Source organism: Callithrix jacchus, chromosome 20 (assembly GCF_049354715.1).
Source record: "Callithrix jacchus isolate 240 chromosome 20, calJac240_pri, whole genome shotgun sequence".
Lineage (NCBI taxonomy): Eukaryota > Metazoa > Chordata > Mammalia > Primates > Cebidae > Callithrix > Callithrix jacchus.
Window position 1 is genome coordinate 38,435,953 of NC_133521.1, and position 25,460 is coordinate 38,461,412.

The window sequence follows — 25,460 nt, forward strand, 5'->3', positions numbered from 1 at the left end:
TATAGATAAAAATTCATGCAAATTCTGTGATGCAATTTTGCAAAACAGTATAGTTACATTCTGTGTGATTTTAAGTAAATTAAAAGTGAGATAAATATATTAAGAAAATTTTCCTTTATATGCAAAATTTGAAATAGTGCAGAGCCCAGTAATTTTTTTCTTACAATTTTTTAAAAATTTATTTATTTTACTTTAGCTGCATACTACATCTAGCATTTCTCCCCATGCTATCCCTCTCCACCCTCCCCTCCCTCCCCACCCCCACTGTCTCTCCCTCACCCCCCCAACTGCCCCCAGTGTGTGATGTTCCTCTCCCTGAGTCCATGTGTTCTCATTATTGAACACCTACCTATGAGTGAAAGCCCAATATTTTTAAAACTTAAAACATAGTAAAATTTCAGAGCTTTCTAGCCAAGTGAGTTGTTGACTGAGGAGAAGCAGCATGGCAGGGCAGTTAGGAGTTTGGACTCTAGGGTTAAGCTGCCTGGGTTTACATTCTAGCTCTGCCATTTATAAGCTGTGTGACCTTGGACAAACTGCTTTCTCTCTCTGTGCCTTAGTTTCCCAATCTATGATGTGAGACTAATAATAATCATGTCATATGATGTCAGAAGTATTAAAAGAGTTAATATATTTAAGTACTTAGAACACAGCCAAGCAAACACAAATATTATGTAATATTTGTTATGGCGAGGATGAAGATGATGATGATGACAGTTGATGTTACCACATGAAGACACCACATTAGCAGAAAACAACCCACTATCCTTGGTCATTATCCTAAGTCTCATGTTACTGTTAAACGCCGGAACTTCTGCAGACTATTTTAGTCAGCATTTGTTATTTTACTACAGTATATAGTAAAAATAGTAGCTTACAGTAAAAAGTAGTTTGTTAAATTGTTTGTGTATATTGGCCGTGTACAATGGCTCACAACCATAATCTCAGCAATTTGGGAGACCATGGGGAGTGAATCATTTGAGGTCAGGAGTTTGAGACCAGCCTGACCAACATGGTGAAACCCTGTCTCTACTAAAAATACAAAAGAATTAGGCAGGCATGGTGGTACACTCCTGTAATCCCAGCTACTGAGGAGGCTAAGGCGGGAGAATTGCCTGAACTTTCGAGGTGGAGGTTCCAGTGAGACGAGATGGTGCCACTGCACTCCAACCTGGGTGACAGAGTAAGACCCCATCTAAAAATAAAAATAAAAAATAAGTTATTTGTGTATTATAATAATTTTCATTAAGTAATTATCCTGTGACTATTGCTGAAAAGGTGCCCCTAAACTGATCACTTCAAAACAGAAGTTAGACATGATACAACATTATAAGAAGGGTCAAGAGCCATCATGTTATATTAGGCCCTTAGAAAAAAGTAACAGAATAATACTGAAAAATATAGAATCATTCAAGCAAAATTAGACTATAGTGGTTGATGATTTATACACACCAATAATATACTCACACAGCTGGGTGCAGTGGCTCACGCCTGTAATCCTAGCACTTTGGGAGGCTGAGGTGGGTGGATCACCTGAGGTCAAGAGTTCAAAACCAGCCTGGCCATCATGGTGAAACCCCATCTAAAAAAAAAATACACTCACACTTATCCCAATATAAAAGTCAATCTTGACAAAATAAAACTAAAATAAAAGAAATTATATAAAAGAAAATCAGTCTTAGATTTGCAGTCTTCAGAAACACTTCCCTAACATAAAATGCAACTGCCTGGCAAACATAGACCAATAAATAAACAACAGTCAAGATCCCATATGTACCAGCATCAAAACGTATAAAGCAATGATTATAAAAATCTCAAGGAAAAACTGACCAAAAATTAAACACCGTTCATATTTTTTAAATGATGTAGACATAGATACTAATCATTTATTAGTCTTCAAAGACAGAATTTGTACAGACCATGTGATCTCAATGCTCCACCACATAGTAAAACAATACTACATCTCAAAGAATGTAGTCCAAGCTGTATTCATCCATGCTTCCATGCTTTCCTTATTAAACAAAAACAGTAAAAATAATTCCTTTACTAGGCGGTTGCAGAAGGCTGAGGTGGGGAGGATCACCTGAGCCTGAGAGGTCAAGACTGCAGTGACTGGTGATCGTGGCCCTGCTCTCCAGCCTGGGTGATGGAGTGAGACCTTGTCAAAAGAAAAGAAAGAAAGAGAGAGAGAGAGAGAGCAAGAGAGAAAGAAAAAAAGAAAGAAAAGCATTTTATAATATACAGCACTTATCCCAATTAAAAATCTCCCAAAAATGAAATGTATACTTCTCTAATAAATAATATCAACAGCAAATAGTAAGCCAACAAGTAATAGTACACTTATTTTTTTAAATACGAAAGGTATTCTCTAAATACAAAAGGTATTCTCTAAATATGAAAGGTATTCTCTAAATACTAAAGGTATTTTTAAATAGTAAAGGTATTCTCTAAATACTAAAGGTATTTTTAAATAGTAAAGGTATTCTCTAAATACTAAAGGTATTTTTAAATACTAAAGGTATTCTCTAAATACTAAAGGTATTTTTAAATAGTAAAGGCATTCTCTAAATACTAAAGGTATTTTTAAATACTAAAGGTATTCTCTAAATACTAAAGGTATTTGCTAAATACTAAAGGTATTCTCTAAATGCTAAAGGTATTTTTAAATATTAAAGGTATTCTCTAAATACTAAAGGTATTCTCTAAATACTAAAGGTATTTTTAAATACTAAAGGCATTCTCTAAATACTAAAGGTATTCTCTAAATACTAAAGGTATTTTTAAATATTAAAGGTATTCTCTAATTACTAAAGGTATTCTCTAAATACTAAAGGTATTTTTAAATACTAAAGGTATTCTCTAAATACTAAACGTATTCTCTAAATACTAAAGGTATTTTTAAATACTAAAAGTATTCTCTAAATACTAAAGGTATTTTTAAATACTAAAGGCATTCTCTAAATACTAAAGGCATTCTCTAAATACTAAAGGTATTCTCTGAATACTAAAGGTATTTTTAAATACTAAAGGCATTCTCTAAATAGTAAAGGCATTCTCTAAATACTAAAGGTATTCTCTGAATACTAAAGGTATTTTTAAATACTAAAGGCATTCTCTAAATAGTAAAGGCATTCTCTAAATAGTAGAGGCATTCTCTAAATAGTAAGGGCATTCTCTAAATAGTAAGGGCATTCTCTAAATAGTAGAGGCATTCTCTAAATAGTAGAGGCATTCTCTAAATACTAGAGGCATTCTCTAAATAGTAGAGGCATTCTCTAAATAGTAGAGGCATTCTCTAAATAGTAGAGGCATTCTCTAAATAGTAGAGGCATTCTCTAAATAGTAGAGGCATTCTCTAAATAGTAGAGGCATTCTCTAAATAGTAGAGGCATTCTCTAAATAGTAAGGGCATTCTCTAAATAGTAAGGGCATTCTCTAAATAGTAGAGGCATTCTCTAAATAGTAGAGGCATTCTCTAAATAGTAGAGGCATTCTCTAAATACTAAAGGCATTCTCTAAATAGTAGAGGCATTCTGTAAATAGTAGAGGCATTCTCTAAATAGTAGAGGCATTCTCTAAATAGTAAGGGCATTCTCTAAATAGTAAGGGCATTCTCTAAATAGTAAAGGCATTCTCTAAATAGTAGAGGCATTCTCTAAATAGTAGAGGCATTCTCTAAATAGTAAAGGCATTCTCTAAATACTAAAGGTATTTTATTCATTTACTTTAAAGACAGGATCTCGCTTTGTCACTCAGGCTGGAGTACAGTGGCACGATTATAGTTCACTATAACCTTGAACTCCCAGCCTCAAGCAATTCTCCCACCTCAGCCTCTCAATTAGCTAGAACTACAAGCACACACCACCATGCCCTGCTAATTAAAAAAAAAAAAAAATGTAGAGACGGAGGATCTCACTATGTTGCCTATGCTGGTCTCGAACTTTCGGCCTTAAGCACTCTTCCTACTTCATCCTCCCAAACTGCTGGTAGTACAGATGTGAGCCACCACTCCCAGCCACTAAAGGCATTCACATTAAAATACACAAGACAAGGATGGCCATAATCACTTCTGTTATTTAAGATTATGGTGACAGTTCTGTGTATGTTTACAATAATGCAAGAAAAGTAAGTGTGGCACCTAATGGAAAGGAAACACACATACAATACATGTATACACCTATGAAACAAAAATTTGCCAACAACTGAAACTAACAAAGTTTTCTAAAACGTCTTGTCACACTGGTTACTCAAAATTCAATGGCTGGGTACAGAGTTTTGGTTTGAGATTACGAAAACATGAGATTGATCCAAGATGGCCGACCACTAACAGCTCAGGACTGTAGCTCCCAGTGAAAGCCCAGAGAACGAGATGACGCCACACTTTTAGAAAAATTTTCGTCACTCACCGATCAGCCGATTCCCAGTGGAGGAGCCCCACGGGTCACCAGCGCGACTCTTGTGGCCGCCGCAGCGGTTTTGCCGTCTAGGCGCAGCAGCTCTTCATGCAGAGCCAACGGGACTGCTTCCCCTACTAACCGGAGTTTGGAGCTCCGGGAAGTCAGAGCCGCTTGTTGCGGACTCAAGAGGGAAGCCAGACCAGAGATTCCCGGGCAGAAGAGCACCATCGGTCTTATCGCTGCTATTTAGGCCGCCACAGTGGGTTGCTCGGATCCCAGCACTGGGAATCAATAAGTCGGACGTCGACTCAGAAACCTAATTAGAAAGGCAATTCATCTACAATGAAGGGGAAAAAACAGCCTAAGAAGGCCGAGTATACTCAAAATCAGAACCCATCAGCAACGGAACAAGCCCTGATGGAAAAGGACTCATCAGCAACCGAACAAGCCCTGATGGAAAAGGACTCATCAGTAACGGAACAAGCCCTGATGGAAAAGGACTGTGTTCCATTATCTGAAGTAGGCTTTAAAAGGTGGATGATAAGAAACTTCTGGGAGTTAAAGGAACTTGTTCTAACCCAATGTAAAGAAACTAAGAACTTGGAAAAAAGGTTCGATGAAATGTTGAAAAGAATAGACAATATAGAGAGGAATACAAATGAACTTATGGAGTTGAAAAATACAACACGAGAACTTAGTGAAATTTGTACAAGCTTAAACAGCCGAATGGATCAAGCAGAAGAAAGGGTATCAGAGGTCGAAGATCAACTTAATGAAACAAAACAACAAGACAAGAATAGAGAAAAAAGGATAAAAAGGAATGAGCAAAGTCTCCAAGAAATATGGGACTATGTGAAAAGACCTAATATACACTTGATTGGTGTACCTGAATGTGACGGAGAGAATGAATTCAAGCTGGAAAATACTCTCCAGGACATTATCCAGGAAAATTTTCCTAATTTAGCAAAGCAGGACACTATTCAACCCCAGGCAATACACAGAACACCACAAAGATATTCCTCAAGTAGACCAACCCCAAGGCACATAATCGTTAGATTCACCAAGATCGAAATGAAGGAGAAAATATTAAGGGCAGCCAGAGAGAAAGATCAAGTTACCCATAAAGGTAAGCCTGTTAGGCTTACAGCAGATCTCTCAACGGAAACCCTACAAGCTAGAAGAGAGTGGGGGCCAATATTCAATATACTTAATCAACAGAACTTTCAGCCCAGAATATCATATCCTTCCAATTTAAGCTTTACATTTGAAGGAAAAATAAAATCTTTCAGGAACAAGCAAGTACTCAGAGATTTCATTACCACCAGGCCTGCTTTACAAGAACTTCTAAAAGAAGCATTATACGCAGAAAGGAACAACCAGTATGACCCTTTCTAAAAATACACCAAAAAGTAAAGAGCATTAACATAAAGAAGAATTTTTATAAACGAAAGGACAAAATAGCCAGTTAATATCAAATGGCAGCAACCCTAAATTTAAATTGACCAAATCTCCCAATTAAAAGATACAGACAAAATCTAACGGTATATCCAAAGATATACATAGACTCAAAATAAAGGGTTGGAAAAAAAAAATGTACCAACCAAATGGAGAGCAAAAATAAATAAATAAAAAGCAGGAGTTGCAATTTTCACATTTGACAAAATAGATTTCAAAGCTACAAGGATACAAGGGTAAAAGGATTAATGTAATAATAAGAGATCTTAACACCCAGATACATAAGACCCATAATGAGATTTAGATTCAACGAGACAGAAAATTGATAACGATATCCGGGACTGGAACTAAGATCCAGAACAAATAAACTCAATAGAGCTCTCCATTTTAAACACACAAAATATATATTATCCACAAAATCTAACGATATATCTATAGATATACAAAGACTCAAAACAAGGGGATGGAAAAAAAACTCACCAACCAAATGAAGAGCAAAAATAAATAAATAAAAAGCAGGAGTTGCAATTCTCACATTTAATAAAATAGATTTCAAAGCTACAAGGATGCAAGGGTAAAAGGATTAATGCAACAATAAGAGATCTTAACACCCAGATACATAAGACACATAAAGAGATTTAGAGTCAACGAGACAACAAATTGATAACGATATCCAGGACTTGAACTCAGAGCCAGAACAAATAAACACAATAGAGGTCTCCATTTTAAACACATAAAATATGCATTAACCACTTTAAACACTCAAAATATTGATCGGCCATTATTGAAACCCATTTTAGGAATGAAGTAATATTCCTTTTTCCCTCTTTTTCTTTTTTTTCCCTTCTTTAAAAAAATAAAAATAAAAATAAAAAGAAATAAATAAAAAAGAAAAAAGAAAATGTCACTGAAGTGTAAATATTCCCTTTAAAATACATATTATAGTGCTCTGGAAAAAAAAAAAAGAGATTACGAAAACATTTTGCAGATGGATAGTGGTGATGTGAATGTGAATGTACCTAATTCCACTAAACTGTATGTTTCAAAAACGGTTAAAATGGTAAATCTTATGTTAAATACATTTTACCACAATAAAAGAACACCAATAACTTGGATTACCTGGAATGAGACTGTCACAAGTGTTCAATAATTATATAAGTATATGACTAGTTCTAAAAAGCGCATGGGGGAAAAAATATTCGTTCGTAATAGGAAGGCAGGAAGGAAGGCAGGGAGGAAGGGAGGGAGGGATGGGAAAAAAAGCAGTAGGAGGAAGGAAGAGAGGAGGGAGGAAAGGGGAAGGGAGGGAAGGAAAGACAAAGATGAGAGAAAGAGGCAGGACTCACATGACGCTGAAAATGTTTATTAAGCGACATCAAAAACAACTTGAGTTTTTTTTTAAGGCATATCATTTTCCTGGATGAAAACATTCAATATTGCAAAGAACTAAAATTTCCCCAAATTAATCTGTGAATGTAATTCAATTCCAGTCAAAATATCAGCAGGATTTGGCTTTCAGACTTTGACACAATAATTGTAAGGTTCATCTGGAATGGAAAATGACTGAGAACTGCCAAGAAGATTTTGAAAATTAGTAACAGGGAAGGAGGAGCCACACCACAAATGCATCAAGTGCTATACAATTTATTTTACTTTCTTCCAAAAGACTAGAAGTTTGGATTCCTCCCACATAGTTGACCAGAGCAAACAAAAGATATTACTGAAAGCTGCCCCCATTTGTTTTCCAATGGGCAATCGAAAATTTACTTTTATAGAAATATCTTACTTTTTTTTTTGAGACATTCTTGCTCTGTCACTCAGGCTGCAGTGAGCAGAGATCACGCCACTGCACTGTGGTGTGATCTCTGCTCACTGCAAACTCTGCCTCCCAGGTTCAAGCAAGTCTCCTGCCTCAACTTCACAAGTAGCTGGGACTACAGGTGTGTGCCACCATGGCCAGCTAATTTTTGTATTTTTAGTAGAGATGCGGGGTTTCACCACGTTGGCCAGGCTGGTCTGGAACTCCTGAAGAACTCAAGTGATCCACTGACCTTGGCCTCCCCAAGTGCTGGAATTACAGGCATGAGCCACTGCACCTGGCCAGAAATATCTTACTTTCATAAATTGTGCCACAATACATCACTATCTTTAAAACTCAGAATTCATGGCCGGGCATGGTGGCTCAAGCCTGTAATCCCAGTACTTTGGGAGGCCGAGGCGGGTGGATCACGAGGTCAAGAGATTGAGACCATCCTGGTCAACATGATGAAACCCCGTCTCTACTAAAAATACAAAAAATTAGCTGGGCACGGTGGTGCATGCCTGTAATCCCAGCTACTCAGGAGGCTGAGGCAGGAGAATTGCCTGAACCCAGGAGGCGGAGGTTGTGGTGAGCCGAGATTGCGCCATTGCACTCCAGTCTGGGTAACAAGAGCGAAACTCCGTCTCAAAGGAAAAAACTCAGAATCCAAATTACAGAATATCAAAATACTGAGTTAACACACTTCACACTTTACAGAGCACAGCTTTCCATTTCACTTCCAATTGTCATGTTCTATTTTCAAAATAAAACATAGAAAAAGTATGTTAAAAAATATTTTTATAAAAACATGAAAAACACATCAATCAAGAACAATTTTAAAGGGTGATAGTAATGGTAGCAAACCAACAGATTAATAGAAAGTTTAGTAACTAATGTAAAAATGACTTAAGTATACAGTAAATTTAGTGTTCTAAATTATTAGAAAAGAATAAATTATTAAACATTTGCCACTGAGGAGACTAATCATTTGTGGAAGAAAAATAAAGCTATTCTCTAAATCAGAGCATTCACTAAAAATGAATTCCAAATGGATTAAAGAGTTTAATTTGGCTGGGTGTGGTAGCTCATGCCTGTAATCCCAGCACTTTGGGAGGCCGAGGTGGGCAGATCACTTGAGCCCAAGAGTTTGAGACTCAGCCTGGGCAACATGGTGATACCCCATCTCTACAAAACATGCCAAAATTAGCAGGTATTGTGCTGCATACCTGCAGTCCCAGCTACCTGAGAGGCTAAGGTGGGAGGATCACCAGAGCCCAGGAGATTGGGGCTGCAGTAAGCCACTGCACTCCAGACTAGGCAACACAAAAAGACCTCATCTCAAAAAAAAAAAAAAGACTTTAATTTCTTCATACATTTAACAAATACTTACCAGGTACCAGTGAGGATATAACTGCCCCCACAGTGGTCTTGCTTATATTAATAATATTGTACTTCGTAAATATGTGGAGAAAACCTCCAGTTATTCCACAGTCTCGGAGTTACAGCTTAGCTGTAACAGGATGGTCTGACAACTTCCACAGAACTGGGAAAATGTTCTATTGTTAAGTATCGGGGCTCCCATCACAGCTCCTCCGGGATCAGGTAGGGTTTTGCTCTCCAGTTTGGATTGCTTTAGCTGGTGCACAGAGCCAGCAGGTGACAACCCTTTGACTCTTCCCCTCTCCCTCGGGGATAGTACACTTTAGGAGGTTTCCTGCTCACCTTTAAAATACATTGGGTGGGGAAGTAATCGAGCACCAGGATGTTTAAAACCCAGTTTCTGCAGCATTTATTGGCAGATGCTGAAGAGAGAGAGCCACACATTCACAAGAAGGTGAAAGGGATCTTGCAGAACAAAGGGCAAAGGTAGCAGTAACGGGTAATTTATCCTGCCACCCCCTGCTAACATTTCCCCCAGCAGGGTCAGAATCAGTAAGAGGACAGAGGAGAGATTCAGCCTAAAAATAAACAAATGCATAAGTCAGTCTCTGTCTCTCTCTCCCTCTTTGTGCTTGGACTAGGCTGTTAGTGGGCAGGTATAGTCTCAGGGGTGGCGTTTGGCCAATAAAACTGCCTCCAATTCGGCCTTCCAATTGTTCTTACCTTAACTGACATGGCAACTGTAAAATAGACATCAAAGTTTGAATTGCACAACTTATTTAATTACCTTTGTGATAATGCCAGAGAAGTGCAGGGTCAAGGAATTCATAGAACAGGGATCGGGTGAGGCCTCCCTGAGAACCTGAGAGCTCTGAGCAGTGAGGCCAGAATTAAACAGGCAGAGGGGCTCAGGCAGAGGGTGAGCATGTGCAGAGAAGACTTTTCGACTGGGCAGGCAGTTCGGGGACTTGAAGAAGGGCCAACGAGACTGAAGTTCAGACACTGCGTGGGAGAATGAGGTCAGAGGAGAGAGCTCTATGTGACGGGGGCGGTGACCATGAAGGGTCCCATGGGTCATGATAAGGAGGTTCATCTTTATCCTCAGAGCAATGAAAACCCACTGACAGGTAAAGCAAGAGGGCGATGTGACTCCGCTAGCGTTTTGAAAAGATCACACCGGCTCTAGAGTAGATTGGAAGAAGGCAAGGGCTGGAGGCAAGGAGTTCTGTAAATATTCTACTGAAGTAAGATAAAAATTATGGTATAGGGAACAAAAGCAAGAGCAATTAAAGAACGAGAGAAGAACAGATGGTTAAGGATATTTCCAAGGTAGACCAACAGGAATTGGAAGTTGGTCTTCTGTGAGGAGGAGGCGGAAGGCAGCAGGACAGATGACCTCAAGGTATCTGGTGGTGCCAGTCCACATCATGAACGTGGGAAGAGTCCAGGTTTGACAGTGGGGGCCAAGGACGGAGATAGAGCATAAGCTTGGTTTTGGACTCCTGGGTTTGTTTGGAAGTGTCTGTAAGATAGTCATGGAAAGCTGAAAAGAAAGCGTTGGGTACTGAGCTCAAAAAAGGGTCGGGAATGGAAATTTTAATTTGGACACCATCAGCTCAAACTGGTCACTGAAGTCACACAGTAAAATGAGATATCCTAGAGGAAATGGAGTGAGAAGATAAAAGAAACCAGAACCCAGTCTTGAGGAACTCCGAAATTTAAAGACTGATTTGGAGAAAGATGTTCACACCAAGACAACCAAGAAGAAGGAGAATCCAGAAAGGGTAGGAGTAATAGCTACGGGGTGTGGAGTCTGAAAGCCAAGGCGAGAGGCAAGGAGGTCACCTGTGCTCAGTGCTACAGAAAGACCAGGGAAGATGAAGACCGAAAAACAAAACCAAGATAATGAAAGAACCATTTTTAAGTAAGGAATAGTAATATTCAATCTTTGGCCGGTGTATTAGTCAGCTAGGGCTGCCGTAAAACATGCTGCATACTGCATGGCTTAAATAACAGAAATCTATTTCTGGGAAGTCCAAGATCAAAGCTCTGGCAGGGCTTGGTTTCCGGAGAGGGCTCCCTTCCTGACTTGCAGATGGCTGCTCTGTGCCCACCTTTTCTTTCGCCCTAGCAAGGGTAGAGAAACAGAGCAAGCTCTCAGGTGGCTCTTCTTGGAAGGGCACAAATCCTATAGATCAAGGCTCCATGCTTATGATCTGATTTAGCCTTAATTACCTCCTTATAGGCACTGTCTCCAAATGCAGTTACAGTGAAGGTTGGGAATTTAATATATGAATTTTAGGGGGACACAATTGAGTCTATAGCAGATGGAAAAGTCCCTTCTAATCATGAGGGGTGGATAAAAGGTTAAAAATCAAAGCAGGCCCAGTGCAGTCGCTCACGCTTGTAATCTCGGCACTTTGGGAGGCAGAGGCAGGTGGATCACTTGAGGCCAGGAGTTCAAGACCAGCCTGGCCATCATGGTGAAACCCCGTCTTTACTAAAAATACAAAAATTAACTGGGCATGGTGTCATGTGCCTGCAGTCCCAGCTACTCGGGAGACAGGCAGGAGAATTACTTGAACCTGGGAGGCAGAGGCTGCCAGTGAGCCAAGATTGTCCAGCCTGGGCAACAAAGTGAAACCATGACTCAAAAAAAAAAAAAAGGCAAACACTGATCATATAAAAACGTTAACTCTCTCTGTTTCATAACTTCGTAACAGAATCATAGCATGTTCTGGCTTTAGAGTTCTACGGTGTAACACATAATTCACCAAACTTAGTAGCTTCCAAGAATTGTACTGTAAGCACATATTCTGTGGGTAAGGATTGGATCGGGAACAACACGATTGGTTTGTTTCTGCTCCATGACATCTGCAGCCCCAGGGAGAATACGCAAAGGCTGCACATGACTTGACAGGTAGGGGCTGGAATCAGGTAAAGGTGGCTTTGTTCATGTCTCACTGGTGATACTGCCTATGGCCAGGATCACAGCTGGGAATGTCAATTAGAAAGCCTACACATGGCCTCTCTGTGTAGCTTGGGCTCCTTACAGCATGGCCACCTCAGAACATACACTTCCTGTATGGCGGCTTAGGGTACCAAAGGAGAGTACTGCAGCAGGTAAGGGAGAAGCCACACTGCTCACCTTTTCTGACCTAGGCTTAGAAATTACAGGTGAGTCTCAGGCCTGCTCAGATTCAAAGGGAGGTGATAGCAACTCACCTCTCTAGGGCAGAAGGGTCAAGACCATCTTTGGAAAATACAATTTGCCACATAAGGTAAATGAAAAACTTGAAAATTTAAAAACTGAAACAAAAGACAAATAGGTAAATTTATCTTTTATAATATATAAATAATCCACAAAAAATGTTGAAGTCACCAATAAAAAATTTAGAAAAGGACATAAACTGGCAAGCCACAAAAGAAGAAAACAAATAATTGCATGTTCATTTTGGGGATTTATCTAGTGAAAATAATTATTTGTACAAGGAATTAAATTGGTCAATATTTATTTTGGCAAGGCAATAGTTAAAAAAAATTTTTTTTAATTTCCAACAATAACTGATTAAATAAACTTTTTTCATCCCTAAAATAGGAATGCTATTCAGCCATGAAAATAACAGAAAAAAGTCAATGTTACAGAAAGATATTCATAATATTTTACTAAGTAAAAAAAAAAGCAGAATAGAAAGTAGTATCTATAATATGATTTCATAGAAGACATATGTAGAAAAAAAATGAGAATTATATAAACCTAAATATAAATGGTAGCTTTTTTTAATCTTTTTGCTTATTGTAATTTCAAACTTTTCTACAATAAAAGATACTGCTTTTATTTTCACAACAAATAATCAAATTCTTCTAATACATATTAATGAAATAAAAGTTTTATCACAAATAAGTAATTCAAAACAAAATTATTTAAGACTGCCAAAATATTATACAATAACATTTGATATTTATGTTAAAATAATCCCTATAGCAATTTTTAAAAAGGTGTGGGTGTGGTGTGCATGTGCCTGTCTGAGGTGGCAGGGGATGGAAGTGCAGAGGACGGAAAGGGGTAGATAAAGCAAGATTGATAAGACATGCGAATTATTGAAGGTAGATAATCAACTTATTATATTGATCTATATTTTTGAAAAGTCTCCTAATAATCAAAAGAAAATCTAAGAAAACTCTGGGATGAGAAAAAAAAACTGATAAATATTCAAAGGAAGGAATTTTTTTTTGACAAGTTAACTTTTGAGTAAAATGTTGCTTTACAATTAAAAAAATAAAAATGAAAAACACTAGATGCAGAAAGACTGGAAGTAAACCATACCTGTTTCAAAACAGGCACATGGTTAAGTCTATTTTTGGAATTACTGTCAGCAGGCGCATATTTTGCTTATGAAGAATATGAAAAAGTAAAGTAATTAAACTACCCAGATTTTCTCTCCCATCCACCTACAAGTGTCATACAGTGATGGCTTTACTCATCAATACTTGACTAGGACATGGGCTGCCCAGATAGCTGGTCAAACATTATTTCTGGGTGTGTCTACAAGGGTCTGTCTGGAAAAGATTCGCATCTGAATTGGCAGACTGAGTAAAGTAGATGGCATTCCCCAAGGTGGAGGGGGTATCATTCGATCTTTTGAGGGCCTAAATAGAACAAAATGGCAGAGGAAGGCTGAATTTTCCCTCCCACTGCTGACTGCTAAGCTGGGACGTCAGTCTTCTCCTGCCCTCAGCACTCCTGCTCCTCAGGCCTCCAGACTAAACTGGAATCTACACTGCTAGCACTGTCTCTCTCTGGCTCTCAGACCTTTGAACTACACTCCAGTTTGCCTGGATCTGCAGCTTGTAGATGACAGATTATGGGATTTCTCATATAATTGGTTCTGTTTATCTAGAGATAACACAAATTTCTGTCTTAGCTCAGGCTGCTATAACAAAATACCACAGATTAGCTGGCTTCAACAACACAGATTTTTTTCTCACAGTTCTAGAGGTGGGAAGTCCAAAGTCAAGGCAGATCCAGTTTGTTGAGAGGGACTTGGTGTGCAGATGGCTGTCTTGTAAGAGAGATCTGGTTTGCAGAGAGCAGAGAGAATCTCTGTCGTGTCTCTTTTTATAAGGGCACTAATCCCATTCATAGGGGCTCCATCCTCATGATCTAATTATCTCCCAAAGGCCCTATCTCCAAATACCATCACACTAAGGATTAGGTTTCAACGTAAGAAAATGGGGGGATACAAGCATTTAGTCCATACTGCAAACCTTGTACTTTCATTATATCTAGTTTCATTTTTCTCTTCTGCTGAGGAATATCACATTGTTTCTCCCTCATAGTTAATCTTTACCTGTAATGTGTCCAGAATAAAATGCAGACTTGGCTACCCTGGAGAGTTCTACAGAATTCACAGAATTCTGCTTTTCTTGGCCATGACCTCATTTCAACTCAAAGTCTGGTATCTGGGGGTAAAAACTGATCCATTAATCTCTTTTCAAAGCTCTACTTAAATTATGTTTAAAATGTCCTTTTCTCATCAATTCAGAGGAAAAAATGCAAATGACTGATAAATATGAAAAAATGTTCAGCACTCAACTAATCAAAGAAATGCAAATGAAAACAAGGTAATATTTTTTATCTACCAAATTTGCAAACACTTTTTAAATGCCAATACTAGGTGTTGACAAAGGTGAACTACAACTCACATAATAGCGCTCATGGTAGCATAAACTGAAAAATATTTTCACAAAATAGAACAAGAGACTTAAAAATAGTCATACCCCTTTGACCCCGTAAATTTTCTGATAGAAATCTATTGTAATAAAATAATGAGATCAGGGTTTATGTACAAGCCACATGTGGTGGCTCATACCTGTAATCCCAGCACTTTGGGAGAGCGAGGTGGGAGAGTTTGAGACCAGTCTGGTCAACAAACCAAGACCTCATTTCTCCTAAAAATAAATAAAATAAAATATTAGCCAGTCATAGGGGCACCTGCCTGTGTTCCCAGCTACTTGGGAGGCTGAGGAAGATCACTTGAGCCCAGGAGATGGAAGCTGCAGTGAGATGTGATTGGGCTACTGCACTCCAGCCGGGGCAACAGAGTGAGATCCTGCCTTAAATATATATATATGTGTGTGTGTGTGTGTGTGTGTGTATGACTGTATATACATACATATATACACACATACACACGCATACACACATTTTTTCCTATATTTATAGCAAAATATATATTATGTATTTATATATATTATATATTTATATATTTTTATATATTATATATATGTATTTTATACATATTATATATTTTTTATATATATATTGCAAAAAATATAGAGACAGAGAGAGAGCACCCGACTAGAATGTAAGATCCATGAAGAGCCTATCTATGAATGACGTGCTCCCAGATTCTTAAAACTAAGCACAGTGCTTGGCTCATATTAGATATTCAGTAAATAGCTGCTGTTTGCAGTAGATTTAAGTATTTTTTTCCTGATTAAAAGCTAAGTTGAGCTCCACCCATTCATCCTTCCTCCCGCAACCCTTGGCAACTACTGCCTGGATCTGATCCAGTCGAGTACAGAGGAGCTTTAGGGCAGTGAAACTACTCTGTGTGACACTATAATGGTGGATATATATGATTGTATGTTTGTCCAAACCTGTAATGTGTACGCCACCGAAAGTGAACCCCAAAGTAAACTATGAACTCTGGGTGATAATGATGTGTCAATGTAGGTTTATCAGTTGTAACAAATGGATCACTGTGGTTGGGGGTGTTGATAGTGAGGGAAGCTATACATGTGTGGGGACAGGGGTATGTGAGAAATCCCTGTACCTTCTACTTAGTAAACCCGAAACTGCTCTAAAAATAATAAAGTCTATTTTAAAAAGCTGTAAAGTATTATAATTAGGATATTGACTAAAGACCATGGGTTGGCAAATAACAGCCTGTGGGCCAAACCTGGCTGCAGCCTGTTTTTGTAAATAAACTTTTATTGGGACACAGCCACTCACACTCATTCATTTACACATTGTCTGTGGTTGTCTCTGTGTTGCAATCGCAGAACTGAGTAGCTGCAACACGAATTATGTGGTTCACAAAGCTGTGAACCAGCACATCTCTTCCCACCTCTATGTTCAGGGACATCTCATTAGTAACTTGAAATCAGCAGTAGGATTATTTATACAACGGGAATTGGTAGATGCTTCACATCAGGGCTTAATTTATTGTTTTGTTGATTATCTAGGCTTAAAAAAGTGAAGAAGAAAAATGTTAATCGTGCAGATTAAAATTAAGTGGGTGTTGTGTCTGTAGTAATGATAGCATAAAAAAATTAAGAAAATATTCTTTGAGGAGACAGATCCAAGATGGCTGATCACTAGCAGCTCAGGATTGTAGCTCCCAGTGAAAGCACAAAGAACGAGAGAATGCCACACTTTCAGACGAATTTTTGTTGCTCACAGACCAGGAGATTCCCAGCAGAGGAGCTCCACAGGTCACCAGCGCGACTCTTGTGGTTGGCACGGCAGTTTTGCCCGCGCCTTGGCATGGCGGTTCTTGGTGCAGAGTAAACGGGATTGACTCCCCTTTTGGTCGACGTTTGGAGCTCCAAGAAGGCAGAGTCACCTATTCAGCTGATTGAAGGAGGGACTCAAGAAGGAAGCCAGGCTGGAGATTCCCAGGCAGAAAAGCACCATGGATCTTAATGCTGCTGTTTTAGCTGGTGCAGTGGGTTGCTCAGATTCTGGCGCTGGGAATCAACAAGTTGGACGTCCACTCAGAGACCTAATTAGAAAGTCAGTAATTACAAAGACAGATGGATACATTTATAATGATGGGAAGAAACCAGCCTAAAAAGGCTGAGAATACCCAAAATCAGAATGCCTCTCCCTCTACAGGGGATCACAGTTCCTCAAGGCCTGATGGAGAATGAGTGCGTTCCATTGACAGAAGTAGGCTTCAGAAGGTGGATGATAAGAAACTTCTGTGAATTAAAAGAACATGTTCTAATCCAATCCAAAGAAACAAAGAATTTTGAAAAAAGGTTTGAAGAAATCCTAACGAGAATAGACAATTTAGAGAGGAATATAAGTGAATTAACGGAACTGAAGAATACAACATGAGAACTCCGTGAAGTATGCACAGGTGTTTTTTTAATTGCATTTTAGGTTTTGGGGTACATGTGAAGAACATGCAAGACAGTTTCATAGGTACACACGTGGAAGTGTAATTTGCTGCCTCCCTCCCCTTCACCTATATCTGGCATTTCTCCCCATGCTATCATTCCCCAACTCCCCACCTGCTGCTGTCCCTCCTCTATTCCCCCCAACAGACCCCAGTGGGATGCACAGGTTTCAACAGTTGAATTGATCAAGGAGAAGAAACGATATCAGAGGTTGAACACAAATGTAATGAAATGAAACGAAAAGACAAGATTAGAGAAGAAAGAATAAAAAGGAATGAGCTAAGTCTCCAAGAAATATGGGACTATGTGAAAAGACCTAATTTACGTTTGATAGGTGTACCCGAATGTTGTGAAGAGAATGAATCCAAGCTGGAAAATATTCTTCAGGATATTATTCAGAAAAACTTTCCTAACCTAGTAAGGCAGGACAATATTCAACTCTAGGTAATAAAGAGAACAACACAAAGATATTCCTCAAGTAGAGCAACTCCAAGACACATAATTGTTAGATTCACCAGAGTTGAAATAAAGGAGAAAATTCTAAGGGCAGCTAGGGAGAAGGGACAGGTTACCCATAAACGGAAGCCTATGAGACTCACAGCAGATCTCTCAGCAGAAACCCTACAACCTAGAAGAGAGTGGGGGTCAATATTCAATATCCTCAAAGAAAAGAATTTTCAACCCAGAATCTCATATCCAGCCAAACAGAGCTTTATAAATGAAGGAAAAATAAAATTTTTCACAAATAAGCAAGCACTCAGAGATTTCATCACCATCAGGCCTGCTATACAAGAGCTTCTGAAAGAAGCGCTATACACAGAAAGGAACAACCAGTGTCAGTCATCCCAAAAACTTACCAAAAGGTAAAGAGTGTCTCCATAATGAAGAATTTATATCAACTACTGGGCAAAATAGCCAGCTAGCATTAAACAATAATATTAAACTCACAAATATCAATATTAATCCTAAATTTAAATGGATTAAATGCCCCAATCAAAGACACAAAAAGGAAAATTGAATAAAAAGTCAAAACCCATCAGTATGCTGTATCCAGATCCATCTGGATAAGCAAAAACACATAAAGAGTCAAAACAAAGCTTTGGTGGAAGACTTACCAACTAAATGGAGAGCAAAAAAAAAACAGGAGTTGTAATTTTCGTCTCTGACAAAACAGACTTTAATAGTAACAAAGACTAAAAGAAAAAAGGACATTATATAATGGAAAAAGGATCAATACAACAATAGGAGTCAATGATCATAAATATATATGCACCCAATATAGGAATACCCAGATACATAAGACAGGTTTTCAATTACTTATAAAGAGACTTGGACTCCCGCACAATAATAACAGGAGACTGTGACACCACATTGTTAATATTCGATGGATCAACGAGATAGAAAATTAACAGGGACATTTATGATTTGATTTCAGACCCGCAACAAGTAAATTCAGTGAATATCTATAGAATTCTTCACCCCAGGTCCACAGAACTTATATTTTTCTCAGTATCACATTACACCTATATTGAAAGTGACCACATAATTGGAAGTAAATCATTCTTCAGTATTTGCATAGCATTAAAAATATATATATATATATTCTTCTAGTATTCAAAACTATTATCCAATTAGAAAAAGGAGTCACTCCTATTATTGGCATACATATGCCTCCGGTTGTTTCGCTTTCATCCTACTAATTAACATAAAAGTAAATGTCAATCAACATTTATGTTGGAATTACACTTGCTGGACAACTGCAATCATAGGTTGTCTGTAGATACAAGAATTGGTTACAAATCAACAAAGGCATCCTGTGAATATCAATTGGCTATACGGAATTTACAATAAAGAGTATTGCACATTTTATCGTTATTTGTAAATTGCGTGTTACACATCCTTTATATCAGTAATATTGAAAATAAACATCAAATAAACATGCAAATACATATATACATTTTCTTAGGGAACTGGTTGTTAAACATTTACCGGCACACCACAGCTGAACAATTTTTTCTCAATAGAAGTTTATCAAAATAAACATGATCTGCAAATCTAGCCAAAGTTGAATCATCAAAGAGGAAATGAAACGGAGATACAATGCAAAAATATGAAGGTAAAGTGGAAAAGTACCTCTTTCCAACTAGGGCTAACAGGGAGTAAACAACTGGTATTTTGTGCCCTATGTGGAGGGAAACTGTATGCTGTTAATTGTTCATCTGTCAGGTTCTGCTACATGCAGAGAAAGAAAGAAATTTGAGAACAAGAAGGTCAAAGACCATCTCTCTAATTAACTTAACAAGCAAATTAAGGTGCACACACTCCTAGAGGCTAACACAGAAAGAAGTGGATCCCTTCAGCATTCCCCAGATTTTCTGAACTCTCTGCTGTTCATCCAATAAACTGCACTCTTTTGCCCCTAATTGGATTTCCATTTAATGTGGTAAACCTGATTCCCTTGCATGTAAACAGTGCTTTAAAATTTTCAAATATATTATCTCCCTGGATCCTCACAACAATTTTATGAAGTAGGAATGGCTAAGTTTCAAATGGAGAAAAAATTCTTAGGGAAAACTTAGGGTTTTGTGTGCTTAACCCTTGTTCTAAAGCCACGCTCAAGAAAAACACTCCTTTCAAATCGCCTGTATTTCTTTTGAGTGCACTCGTATCTGGTTCCTTAAACATTTCAGCCTGGCTTGGTTTCTAAAGCACTTGTTCTTTATCATTCGTCTTAAGAAAGACAAAATCAGCTGATTATAATTAACAAAAGCATAATCATTCATTTTTCAAATCCTGGCCTCTGCCTTCATCATGAAATCGTCTGACACGGAAGGAGATCATCTCTTTTCTAGTCTTGGATCTTAATTTTCTTCCTTAGAACAGACACTTGTACACAGTAGGTGCACAAGTAAATTAGGTCAGAATGGTTTTTCCAGGCTACCTTGGGTTACATGAAAAGTATGACGCAAGAAGGGAACTCTTCAGGACTGGTCCACGGCTGTACAGTTCCCAAGCAGCCTTATGAAGAAGAGGGATGCTTAGTCACTGAGAAAATGAAGTGTTTATTATAGTTTATTCACATAGAGAGAAGGTGTGGGCAGAGAACCAAAAGGAAAGAAAGACATGTATTGAATCTTTACTATACCTTCCAGGAATTTTCATAGGCTTTACCTACTGAATCTTCAAGCATTCTGAAGAGGTGTCATTTATGCCCCTTTAACGTATGACAAAACTGAGATTCGGAGAGGTTAACTGCTTAACAACAAGCTTGCTCAAGATGAATCTGTCTTCGGAGACGATCTGAACCAATGACTCCGGAAGTGGAGGGCCCAACCAGCAGAGGCAGCCTCACCTGGGAACTTGTTAGAAATGCAAATTCTCAGGGCTCACCCCAGCCCTGCTAAATCAGAAACTGTAGGGGTAGGGTCCAATAGTTGGTTTTAACAAGCCCTCCAGGTTATTCTGATAAACACTAAACTGTGAGAACTTCCCCCTTGCTCTACTGCACAGGTTGTATTAGTCCGTTTTCAGGCTGCTGATAAAGACATACCAGAGACTGGGCAATTTCCAAAAGAAAGACATGCATTGGACTTACATTCGCACATGGCTGGGGAGGCCTCACAATCATGGCAGAAGGCAAGGAGGAGCAAGACACAACTTCTGCGTATGGAAGCAAGTAAAAAGAGAGCTTGTGCAGAGCAACTCCCGTTTTTAAAACCGTCAGATCTCGTGAGACCCATTCACTATCGCACAGGAAAGATCCGCCCCCATAATTCAATCATCTCCCACTGAGTCCCTCCCATAACAGGTGGGAATTATGGGAGCTACAAGATGAAATTTGGGTGGGGACACAGAGCCAAACCATATCGCAGGTCCACAAAGGTTTTCTGTAAAGGGTCAGATAGAAAATATTTTAGGCTTTGCAGGCCAGATGGTCTGTTTTGCAAGTACTCAATGTCACTGTCGCACAAAAGCAGCCACCAACAATGCATATAAATGAGCATGGCTGTGTTCCAATAAAACTTTAATGATGGACAATGAAACCTGAATGTTCTATCATTTCCATGTGTCAACGAAGTGTTACTTTTCTTTGGCTTATGTCCCCAGTCATTTAAAAATGTAAAAAGCCATTTTTATCCCAAGGGCTACACCAAACCAGTGAGCAGGCTGATTCGGCCCTCAGGCCATAGTTTGGCAACCACTGAAACAAGACTATTCTACCTAGTAAATAGAAACCCTTAAGCGGGGCAATGACTCAAAGATGGGGAAATCTATTAGAAGGTAAAATGTTGTGAGTTACAAAACTGGCTATGGCCCAATGGAGGCAGGCAGCCCGTTTGGTTCTGACAATTAGGAAGGCTTCCAGTGAGGAGGTGACAATCTGTGTGGGCCTTGAATGTCGAGTAGAAGTTCAACAGTAGAGATACTGACTTGGCAACAGGGTGAAGACTGGTGGATACAGGTTACCTAATCCAAAATGTCTACTTCCACCCACCCAAAATATTCCAACCTCTTGGGTTAAAAATGCTTTGGAAAATTATATTATGTAAAAAATATTAAATGCTCCTGTGAACCAACTAAACTGAAGCACCAAGTAAGGAATAAATTGCAACTACTGGACTAACAGCCTTACATGTGAAAACCATTATCAGTAATCTAGTCTCTCTCCCGACAGACCAAGTGTTGGAGGGAAGGTGTCTTATTTCCTACAACAAATCATTTCTGGCTGCAAATCTGACTATATGAAATAAGCTCCCAAGTATCAGACAATGCAAGAAATCATTCTCTTGAGATACGTCCTAGTTACACAAATCAGTTCCCTTGAGAATTCCTTAGTTTTCCTAATTCTTTACATACCATCCAACTGATTTCAAACTCAAGACATCCCTTTAAGATCATAAATTTCAGAGAAACTTCTTTTTCAAGTTATACATTTTCATTAGATGTGCTTTGATACCAGCTATTACAAGGAAATGCAATCTGGTCTGGCAGTATTTCCCAACTGCACATAGCAGAGCAGGATAGAGGCCAGATTCTGCAGTCAAAGTCTCTGGGCTCAGATCCCTGCTCTCCCACTTAAAAAGCTATTTGACCTTGACAAATTACTCATCTCGGAGCTTCTGTTTTCTTAAAATAAAGTGGGAAAAAGTAATAGTAGCCATTTCTAGTTGTGTATGTGTTTAAAAAGACAGAAAAATAACTCACTATGTTTTGGCTGCAACTCTTATTTCCCAGTGATCTCACTCCTCCAAAACTAAACAAATGTGCTTTTTTTAAAAGCTAAAATTTTATTTCCTTTATGCTACCACAAGATACGGCAGCAAGTTTGGGACAAAATCTAACCCATAAGATCCTTCTGCTTCCTCCCTCCACCACCTGGGCCCTGGAGGGATCAGAAACTGCTTACCAAACTGGGGGAGGTAAAGGCGGAGAAACGGAGGCAAAATTGACCACACAGCAGCAGGCCCATTGTGGGGAGCAGGGCAAAAGCTGCAGCTTTAGGAAGGTCTGGATTTTGGATCCTTACATGGGTGGGACACATCAATGACTGAAATGAGAGTTCTTTGGGATATAAAGTGAACCGGGTGCTGGTATTATCTGAGAGTGGCTGGAAAAGTTTCTAACCAGGGGCAAGCGAAAGACTCCTCCCACTACATGGGTAAGAGTGTGCAGAGGGCAGAATGAAATAAAACTAATTTGATCCCACTCTATGAGGTTCAGTTACATGTGTCTGTGCATAGACTGCATGTCTGGAGTGGGGCAGGGAGATCTACGGAAAGGACACGGGCCTTAGAGACAAAAAGACCTGAAGCTCCACCACCCAGTAATCTCGTTGAGGGGCAGTTTTCTCAACTAAATACTGAGGCCAAGGATTCATGTGGTCCTACATAAGATGAGGAGAGTTCTTTGTGCCATCCTGCAGACCAAAGAAACAACAGCTGCTCTTGGCATGAGTACCCATGTCCACTCCCACTCAGGGGTCACCTACAAAGTCACCTTAATATTCACAAACAGCCTTACCAATTGCAGTGAGTGCTTTGATCTGTTGAATCGCAGCCCAGCACAGCCCACTGGTGTGGTCCCCCAATCCCCCAAGTGACAATGACATTGGCATTGACCTTCGTTTGCTCATGATAATTCTCCCAACTGACCTACTGGTCAGGAATGGGAAGTTCCTAGAGCTTGGAGGTGAGACGGAGAGCATACCACCCTACTACCCCTGCTGGTTTCCACCCCCGCAGTGGGTACCCCACAACACCCACTTCTTCTTTCTTAGAACTACTCAGACTTCATTGCCATTATCTCTTGAACTCAATGCATTCTCCATCCTGTAAATTCCTTCAGAAGATGGACTGGATCTTTTATCCCTGGATCTTCACTGTCTAGCTTCTGGATTTCCCAAATGATTTAATGATATTGTTTATTCGGCTGTGAGAATAAACACCTTTTTTAAAAAACACACCAGCACACACCCTGTATAAATCAACATTTGTCATCGTAAGAGTTCCCACAAGGCCGTCACCTCTAACCAAATGTTTCCTCGTTGATCTCTTATATTTGAACAGCAATCACCACAAAACTCCTCTGCACCTCAGCATAGAGTATGGCTGCTGACCTCCCATTACGTAAAACAAATGCAGGAGGCTTCCTAGAATGCCCTAAGTCATGTCCCCCAGTGGCCAGAAACAGGCACCACCATGCCCTAGCACCTACCTCCTCTGGAAAAGATTTCAATACAGGGAGGAATTGGATGGCAAAAGTAAGGATGCAAGAGCAAGTTACACGGCCAATTCGTTTTCTTTCCCAGATCTTCCTTCAAACAAGGGTTGCATAACTTCCTTGAAAGAGATCTCTCCACACCTTGTTATCCCGTAGACCCTGTGTATATTCTCCAACTAAAGAGAAGGACCCAAGAGCACAGAAGCCTCCGCATCCCTAAGGGAATCACAGCCACTCAGAGTCATGTTGTGGCCTGCCACACCCCTTGTCCCCAGCTGTGGCAAGGCAAGAATCCTGTTTCCAAAGCAACTGTGACATCGTGCTTGCTAACGCTGCAGGCAGAGTCCCATGTGTACACACACATGCAAACAAACTTGCACAGGCACATATGTGCAGACACATGCAAACATACACACACACTAACACAGGCACATATGTGCAGACACACCTAAGACATGTTTGCACACATGCAAACACACACAATCACATGCTAACACAGGCACATATGTGCAGATACACCTAAGACATGTTTGTACACATGCAAACATACACAATCACACACTAACACAGGCACATATGTGCAGACACACCTAAGACATGTTTGCACACATGCAAACATACACAATCACACACTAACACAGGCACATATGTGCAGACACACCTAAGACACATGCACACATGCAGGCAAGATCTCCTGTCTTGTGGGAACATACAGTCTCCTAGAAATGTGAATAATATCTCATTTCTTATTCTGGCTGGAGAAGTTAACTTTCCAAGGATATATTTAGATAGTTTCATATCTGTCATTTAATATTTCTTACGGGAGCTTGGGGGAAATTGAAAATCCAATGCTCTGAGTGGCTGGTGTGTGCCTGTGTCTCCTATGCTCTGTATCTGTTTGTAGATGTCTGCTGATCTCGTTAGTCCATCTTATTTCCCACATGAGCTGTGAAGAGCCAAGAGGGATGGAATTATTTCTGGCCTGAGACATGGGGCCCCTTTCTCTGAGTGCTCCAGTGAGTGGCCTCAAATGGGCACTCCAGCACCCACACTACTCTTCCTCTCTCTTCTCTTTCCTGTTTTCCTTGTTCCCTAATGTTTGGCTCTTGCTGGAATCCCCTCCCAGGAAGCTCAGAAACCTGAAACCACTCCTGGTGTTAGATTCTGCCGTCTGAGCGTGAGCTTCAGGCGGGCATGCAGGATGTAGACCAAAGAGAATCATGGTGGTCCCCCAAAGTTCTCAACCTAAATGGGGCAGGCCCAGAGGCAAAGGGGGTTCTGGAGAGCTGGGCCTGCCAGCAGGGAGACTAAAGGACAGGGGAGATGCCGCCACTCCAGGACACAGCAGAGCAGGCTGGGGCTCGCCCTGAGGGTGCCTGTGCAGAATCAGAACAGGGCACCCCCTCTGGAGTTGACAAGGGGAGCTGTGCTGAATGTGAGCCCCACCCACCCACTCATATCTGAGGCTTCCGGGCTCCACTGTGCAAGGGCACAGGCTGGCAGCTTCCCCCACCGAC